The sequence below is a fragment of the Pagrus pagrus genome, assembly GCF_965226575.1.
Source record: "Pagrus pagrus genome assembly, chromosome: 5".
In the NCBI taxonomy this organism is placed as follows: domain Eukaryota; kingdom Metazoa; phylum Chordata; class Actinopteri; order Spariformes; family Sparidae; genus Pagrus; species Pagrus pagrus.
The window spans coordinates 9,235,579-9,244,664 of record NC_140189.1 but is presented as its reverse complement, the minus strand read 5'-3'; positions in this window follow the sequence as shown (position 1 = coordinate 9,244,664).

Genomic DNA, 9,086 nt, shown 5'->3' with positions numbered 1-9,086 from the left:
AGTGTTCCCATGCAGTGATTTGCATGCACCTCTTCCACTATACATGGTCAGTTAATATTTTTGTATTCTTTATCTGTTATACGTTCACACATAAACATTTTGGAGGAGTCATGATTTAGCTGAAATGCCATGTTAAATATTTTTGCTTTTGATTGCTGTATTTCTACAAACTGTATTTAAGTCCAATTTATATATCGGTTGGACTAATTATTGGTTGATATTGGCATATCACAGATATATCAGTATCAGCATATATGTTGTCATCATAAGAAATAGTTTAAAAGAACACAATACAAGATGCTTGTGTAGAATTAAATTAACAGTACATTTCCAGTGAAGTGTACTGTTTTAGTGCACTGCTTTTTCCTCCAAAATCAAATACTAATTTTCATAATTGAATGTTCTTTTTTTATTTTATTTTCCAGTATACACTCAAATATGGAATCCATTGACAGCATTTATGGAGGAGATTCTGTTAATTTATCTTTATCATTTGCTCAAGTTTTTTTTCTTCTTCCTCTTATTGTGTAACCAGGGAAAATAGTAGGTACAAATTACTTAAAACTTATAAACTACATCATCATTATGGGAGAAGCCAGCATTATCTATGCATATATTCAAGACATGGATTGGACTCAAAGCCCATGTCTATAAATCTCATCCATCTCAGTTTACACAGTCTGCTTCCAATTTAGTAACTTTTAAATGAGCTATGTGAATGCAGTGACCTCACTACAGAGAGAGATATTTTATTCATATTGGGAGACATAGGATAAGTACCTCCTACAACCCCACATCAAAAGGCCTAAACTATCCCTTAAGGGCAATTTTTATGTTTTTGACCCTTGGACATTTGTCCTCGTCTTTGTGATATGACTGTTCCTTGATGCTCAGTCTATCGTCTATATCAAATTGTACTTGAAACAATGTTTTTTTAAGATTGCCCTGAAGTGAAGGTTATTTATTTCACTTGTAAGTGGAAGAAAACTTTAGAGATTAGAAATTTTGTGATAAATAAAGGTTAAACAAGAATACCTGTTAAGCAGAGGAATACATATCACATAAACAAGGTAAAAAAGATCTTGGCACTAAATGAGAACTACTGTAAATGATGCACTATATAAGCAAAGTATCAAACAGATGACCTTTAGACTATGTATATACAAGCATACTGTAAATACTTGTCTTAAACTAAGTGCCTCTGTTATTCTTATTACGAAATATTTTTTTTTGTAGGTCTCCACAATGACCCAGCCTAAAAGACTGAGGGTCATCCTGGGTGACGATGATGCCAGGAAGCTAATTCTGCCAGCAGGGATACCGGACTCCATAGAGGAATTGTGCCAGGCAATAAAGACGAGTTTTGGATTGCAGCAAGATTTTCAGCTTCAATATCAAGATGCTGATTTTGGACACGAGTTCATAAACCTGTTGTTGATCTCCGAAATAAATGACAAAGCAACCATAAAGGTGGTATACTTGCAAATTTCTACAGACCATGATGCAACTACACGTCAACCCCAATCAGTCCAAAGCCTTATAGATTCCTCATCAATCTCCTCAGCTGACACTGATAATACAGAGCCTGCTTCGTCTTCAGGTTCATCAGGTTTGGCCAAATGTCTTCACAGTCCCTCCTTTCAGTTATGAGGCTGAACTGCAACTTGAAAAGGTCAATGCTGAGAGCATTGTTAATGGAACTTATTTGAGCCCCTCACCAAAACTGAAATCCCACATTCTGTAATGACTGTCTGAAGAAATCATTTAGTTCCAAGCCTGTCTAAGTGACAGTGATCTTAATGATGTTGCAGAAGCTCTCGTGAAAAAGCATCCTTGTCTGAGGGGACACGGATCCATCAATGGATGTTGTGGGTGGAAGATTAGCCTCAAGTATAAAATGGCCAACTTCTGGACCAAACTAAGAGGACTAAGATGCGCTGAGGTGATAAATTCACTAAAGAACAAGAACCAAGACAAGTTGGTTGAAAAGTCTCTTACAGTCGTGTGTTGCTGGAGCAGACAAAGAGCAGTCTTAGAGACTTAGAGTTATACTCTCACACAAACATATAATGAATGCCTTCTCTTCAAATGTTACATAGAATAAACACACCATTAGTAGTCATAGATAGATAGTCAGAGTTTTTCTATTTTTATTTTTTTTATTTGTTTTACATTTTAAAAAATGGGTAAATTGTAATAATTTAAAACAGTGTTACAATGCATATTGTTCCAGTCATACAAACATTTTAATGGATTACTTGCAAACTGTTTTTTTATGGGCCAAGGGTTAGGGTTTTCTAGGTTACAATGTCAATTGCATTTGCTGTGTTTTAAGAGGTTTACTTGTACTTTAGGAATTCAAAAATTGTTGCACTTAAGAATCAAAACCTCCTGAAAGATTTAAGGCTGCTTTCTTACTCAGTCTTAACTATTTTGTTGGCTCAATGTTTGCATGCATTTGAAAAACTGTTTGGATCTTAAATGTTAAAAACCTTGAAGGGTAGGTCAGGTTTTGAAAAGCAGTCCACTGGTCCAATTTTGCACTCCTAGAACACTGTTTATTTACCTGTCTGCAATGATTCCAACAATTATCAAAATTGACACAGCAAAAATGGAGAGATTGGCTTTTTAATCACGTTTATCCCCCACACATTCTTGTTCCTTTTCAAAACCTGGCACCCGTGTTACCCACAATGCAACTTAGCCACTGTGTCCATCACAGGAAGCAGTTTATCAGATCACATGCAGCTCCCTGTGGATCCACTGTGTCATCCACCCCAATTCCGGGATGGTGAGCGAACTGAAGGGGGTCCAGCGTCATGCTCATTTAAGCAACAAAACTAAAATCTGTAGTTATACACATCACAGTACAGAGGAAACTCTCCAGAGGAAACAGCAGTGATGGAGCTCAGGAGTCGGGAGATTTCAATAATCAATGAAGTTAAACTTTGTCTCGTGCATAAACACATGTATCATCTCTCTCTGTTTTATTTCTTCACATTCTGTGTGAAGCAGACAGCAGCAGCAGGGCCGGGCCAGCAGGGCTACTGTGACTACATACCGAATGAGCATTACAGTGGACCTTTTTGTTCACTTAATCCACCATCATCCAACAGGTCCTCCAGCCCCCACAAGGTGCATTGTCACACTGAGAGCAAGAGCCTTGCATACTGTGCTGAATACAAGGGATCCTATCAGTATTTACAATGTAGCCTGAATCTGCACTCTACAGTATTCACATTATGTGATGTTTATCGTTGCTATGGCAGCAAGTGGCAACTGCCGTTAGTACAAATTAGCTAGTTTAGCCACATCGTCTGAAGAACAATAACCCATTAAATTACAATTTGGCGTATTTGAACAAAATCAACAACAGCTACCAACAGCCATAGCCCTTACAACATTAACTAATGTGTTGTCACAGGTTAGATTGTCAAAATTAGAAAATCCCAGAGGAGCTACATTAGCATTAGTGACAGTTGCGTCCACAGAAGCAGGTATACGCAATGCCAACTCAAAAATAAGTAGTTATGTGCCGTATACCTGCACCACTGGTTAAAGTTACATCACAAGTTAATCTGGGTGTATCACACTCTACACACTGGACGTAAACATATACGTCAGACTGTATGTTTTCACTTATAGGCTTACCAAAATTGGTTAACCGCACCAGAAACCTTATGCTAACCAATACACAGTGCACACAGCACTACTAAATGTCCCATACAAAAGAAGCCAAATCACAAATGCTCTCTCTAATGGCCACCAAAGCCATGGTCACAAATATGTAGGCCTAGAAACAACCCATCAAGCTACTAATGTAGCACCAAATATTACTAAAACAAATACCATTAATCGAATGGCACCTGCTAGTAATCAAAACCTAAGGCAACTATCTCAGGGAAACTAGCCTACACAAAGTCAAGTTACACACCATAACCTGACAGAACAACAGACTGCAAAACACAAGTTAGGGGACAGGACACTTTACCACAATAGTACCAAGCAAAGCACCATCTCTAACACCCCTAACTTAACAACCCCCCCCCCAGTGAGTATGGCAAGCAAGCCTCTGAGTGTACTGAATATCAAAAGCAAGCCCCCCTGGTACCTGCCTAACCCTCACTCAACCCTAAATATCTTCCGAGGCGTGCCGGGCTCGAGGCTTCTTTAAAAGCAGAAACTCAGTGAACCACAGCCAGATGGCCGGGAACCTGAGCGTTTACCCCCACCAGAGAACATGTCTCCACCCAGAATTACCTCAAAAATAAGAAAGGCAAAGAAACAAATGAGTGAACTGATGGAGGAACTGATTACTCAGTCCGGCTGGCACACTCCCTACCTAACCAGGGAGATCACTGAAACTCAACACTCAGACACTATACTCACCGCATACTCACCAAGAGGACAAACACAGCAGCACACAGCCACAATGCTACACAGCACACCACTCACAGTCTAGGGGAAAGCAACTCCCGGACGAGCCCCCAATATGTTACGACCCCGGCTCTTGGGAAGCAACACAGAAGTCAAAAAACAATCAGTGCAGCCAAAGTAACATTTATTGCACAAAGGAACAAACCATGGATAACATAGAAAAGCCAACGATGGAGGCTGGTGGCATTGCAGCAGGCCCAAGCTGCAGTGTGTGAGAGAGAGAGTGGGTGGAGATACCCAGAGCTCTTAAAGGCCTCCCAGCAGGTGCCAGAGATCAGGAGGGAACATCGGGGAGGAGTTTCTGATCACCTGAAAATTAAGAAAATAGCCTTGGACATAGCAGCAAGTACAAACATTAACTTAACGTTACACATCTTTGGTTCATTTAACTTACTTCACAGAAGAGCTGTTAAAGTTAAATATTAGCCAAAGCAGTCATATCAACATAGGGTTAGACTACGTACATCCACTTCCTGTGGAGTCAACCAGCTGAAATACAGATAGCGCCACTCTGCCATTGCTGAGCACATTGTGGTCAAACGGGGTCTAAAGTAAAATCCTGTCATCAGGATTCAAGCATTATGCTGCCACCTAGCATCTACAGTTATCAAGTGCAGACCCCCCTTTTACCGCCACAGCGTCACTGCGCTAACACAGCGGCAAACAGGTCATATGAAAGGACAAGGATTTGAATATGGTTTTGTGGATTACAGCTTTCAGAATTCTCCCTTTTTGTTCTTAATCCTGCCTACCTTTTCCCTGTCTTGGTGTCCGTTTTTGGGGTCCAACTTAACAACCTAATAATTATAACAAACACATCAAAAAGACCTTCCTTTGGGACAATTAAACAAAAAAAGCATCCAGACTCTCACACATCCTAGCTCTTGCTAAAGGCTGTTCAAAAACTTAAATAACACTCAGTCCCAAAAATAAAAAAGAAGACCAACCTCTCTTTGTGGAAAAAAACAACTAAATAAATCAAGTGTTCACCAGAGTGCACTCTGAGAAGTAAGTATTCAGGGTTGCTGTAGTGATATGCAGAAAACACAGAGAAAAGTAACTCTCTGACAGAGAAACTTATTCAGATGTCAGTCTAAACATGTAAACATACTTTAAACAACTCTCTCTCTCTCTCTCTGTTCAGGGTTGCTGAACAACATAGTATCTTACAAACACATTTCCTACAATGAGAAAATAACATACTTCTACCACTACTCAAATGTCCTTTCTGCTTAGGTTTGCTACCCAGTATAAAAAGAAATTGTCTTAAAGTTACATTTCCTCCAAAGAGACATGAAAACATTCTTCAGACATTACTCAATGTCCATTCCTTTCAGGGTTACTAAACAACATAAAATAGTTTCTTACAGACACATTTTGGCCCAGACTAATGGAGAATAGTCTGAAAGTGAAAACATACTCCATAAAAAAGCAAAACACCATCATATAAAAAATGTCTTACTGATAAATGTACCAGTATTAGAGAGCAGTCCAAACATCAAACTATACTACAAACCTTACTCAAATGTTCACTCTGCTCAGGTTTGCTCATAGACAAAAATGCAGGTGTCTTAAAGAGACATTTTCTCCAAAGAATAATATAGGTCAGCCAGAACATGAAAATATAAAACTGTTGTCACCCACAGGAGGGCTATGTATTTATTTTCCTCTTACTACATAGTGCAATGGACAAGCAGCAACAAAATTAGACCGCTTCCTTGTGGCAAATGCTGAAACATCTTCCTGGGCCATTCCTCTAACTGAGCAGTTTATTTTTCAGAGTGTGGACCCTGGCAGTACATGCGTCCAACCCGATTACCATGAACAGGCGCTGTATCCAGTGGCGTCATTAGGCCTATTTTAGGGGGGCTTCAGCCCCCCTAAAATATTCTTAAGCCCCCCTAAATAATTTTATGTTCATTTATTAAATTTTTTAATTTTTTTTATTTATTTTTTTTACAAAAAAGTGCAGACAAATTCAATATAATGTGGCCAGACTATGAGTTTAAATAAATAAACCAGTTATTATTAACTTAAATGTGATCATAAATCTTAGTTTCCCTTCACTTCATAGTGGAAGTGGTAGAGAGTCAGAGTCAGTGCGTCGTTATCCAGTCCATTCCACTTGTTCATATAGAGCACGCCCACATCACTGAAATCCAGTCCACGTTTTCCCTGCAACCTAGGTTGCACTCGGTACCTGGGTACCTGCAGTGTGTGTACCGGGAGCGGAGCACACAGAACCGACTAGAGCAGCATTAGGAGAAGAACGTGAACAAGAATGGATACACGAAATTTTTTCAAGAGAGTAAGTATTCATCACTGCTGATAGTAACAATAAGTTAGCTGCAGCCCCCCAGCTAACAGCAGAAAGTCCCACGTAATTGCCAAATGCTCCCTGTTTGACAAATAAAAACCTGGCTTGCACACTCTGTAGCTGAGAGCCCCCTGTACAGGAGGCAGCGTGAGACGCGTGCTGTATATCTCTGTGCACGTCTTACCTTTGTTGTTTTGCGTCCAAAAGTTACATTTCAGCTCAAAAAGAACTCTGCTACAGTAGCTAGCTAGTTAGTCCGAAATGCAATGTGAAGGTCCTGGTTGTTTATAGAGTTAGGTGTGCACTCTTCATATTATCTTTGGGGTGACTCCCTTCTGGAGCATTAGCTCCAGCATCAGATGCACACCGTGAAACAGCTCATTCACGTATGATTATGTGGATAATAATAATAATAATAATAATAATAATAATACACTAATAATAATCACTCCACCACCCCTATTGACCTGTAGGAGTCAGGGCAGAGGAGCAGAGAGAGTGAGAGGGGAGAAACCTCTACTGGAAAGGTGAGTCTAGAACACAGTGCTCTTTTTTTTGCATACAGTTTTGGCTAATACATGTAGGCTCTTAATGAATAAGAAGCATTGGTTAAATATGGCACTGTAACTATGTGGATTTTTTTCTTTTTTTGTTGTTGTTAATGCTGTAAACAGACAGTACTTCCTGTGTTTGTTGTTGTACTGTGTTAAAAATGTAATGGTGGCCTAAAACATTTACACAGTAAAGTATCTCTGTTAAATCTGTCCAAAACGTGCAATTTCTCAGTTTTTGTTAGCTGTTTGTGAAATTAAACGTTCGCTGACATTCTGTGCATCTCCTGGGGGCTAAGCCCCCCCTGTCCTTAAAACCTAGTGACGCCCCTGGCTGTATCACCTTGAAGGTGTATTTCAAGTTCTTTGGATAGTCAAGGTTCAACGTGTACAGTAGTCCCATCAGGTTCAGAAAAGCATTGGGCACATCACGCAAGCGACGTAAGACAATCTTTTCCTCGATCACGATGACAAAATCACTGTAGCAAGCTGGAAGGGGTAACTTCACATCTTCAACTGCTAAGAGAATCCCAATCACCAGTCCCTTGATGACATCCTCTTCAGAATCCATTGGCTTCATGCAAAAAAAACAGAAGACAACAACAAATGCCTGTGCTTTAGAGATGCTTTTCCATATAATGTTTACACACAGACGATGCATAAAATGACAAGTCTAACCCTGCTCATTGTTAACTAGTTTTCTGTGGATAATCTTGAATGACATTTCACCACTTACACATCTTCATGAATTCAGAGGGCTTCTCCCTCATGTAAAATGGCAGGTCCTGCAATACTGCTGCCCTCTTCCTTTGGTTCGATGCCTGCCAAAACACATAAGATACATAAGTACTTGTGTTATCTAAATCATATAACCTCCTCGCTCCACAAGACATTCTGGTGATTTTAATAAAATCAGATTTCCCACACATTATGTAGAAATGGCTGAAGACATGCATGTAGCAAACACTGTAGTATAGAATATGGACTGAAATGTCTGTGTACTCTAATACTTTTGATAATCATAATTGTTTGTCACTTAACAAGCAAAATAGTGTAAAATGCCCCAAATTCTCTGGTTGCAAGTCTTCCAGTGTGAACTGCTTCTTTTCTATGCTTTATATGACAGAATAACCAAATATTAAATATGAACCAAAATTCAATTTGCTGAATAGGACTGCATAAAATAGTTTAAACAGTTGACAAATGGTTTATAACACACTATAGAATAATTGTAGATAAAATATGTGTTTATTAATTAATTTGTCAACAGCTGTATTATGAACCTTTCCAAAATGTTCTGCAAGTTTAAAACTGTTCCTAGGCCTGGAAAACTGTTTTTCTTTTTCATAAGTTTTCTGGTCATGTTATGATTGTGGGAACCTGTAAAATTGAATGAAAATACAATCTAAGGCCTGAGTAAATAGGGACAGTGTTCAAATATGTTTTCTACTTAGTGTGCTTATTTGACCTTTTGAGGGGTTCTCTGCATGAATGAATAACAGTCTATCAAAAATGTAAAATGCAAGTCTTCAAAAATATTATAACATCACTAATAATTTATTATTATTTATTATTCAAAGTAAAGAAAAACAGTTCACATCATAACGAATTGTAGCCTTCACAAGGTGTGGAACCCTAGCGGTCTTACATGCAGTGCGGTGTGGATCTGGACCAGAGTCCGGACTTTTATAAGCCTTGTGTTATTGTGATCACATACAGGTAAGCTGCATGTGATCACCACTAAGAAGCTGTTGTGTTTGTACCCTATTTCTTCACATATT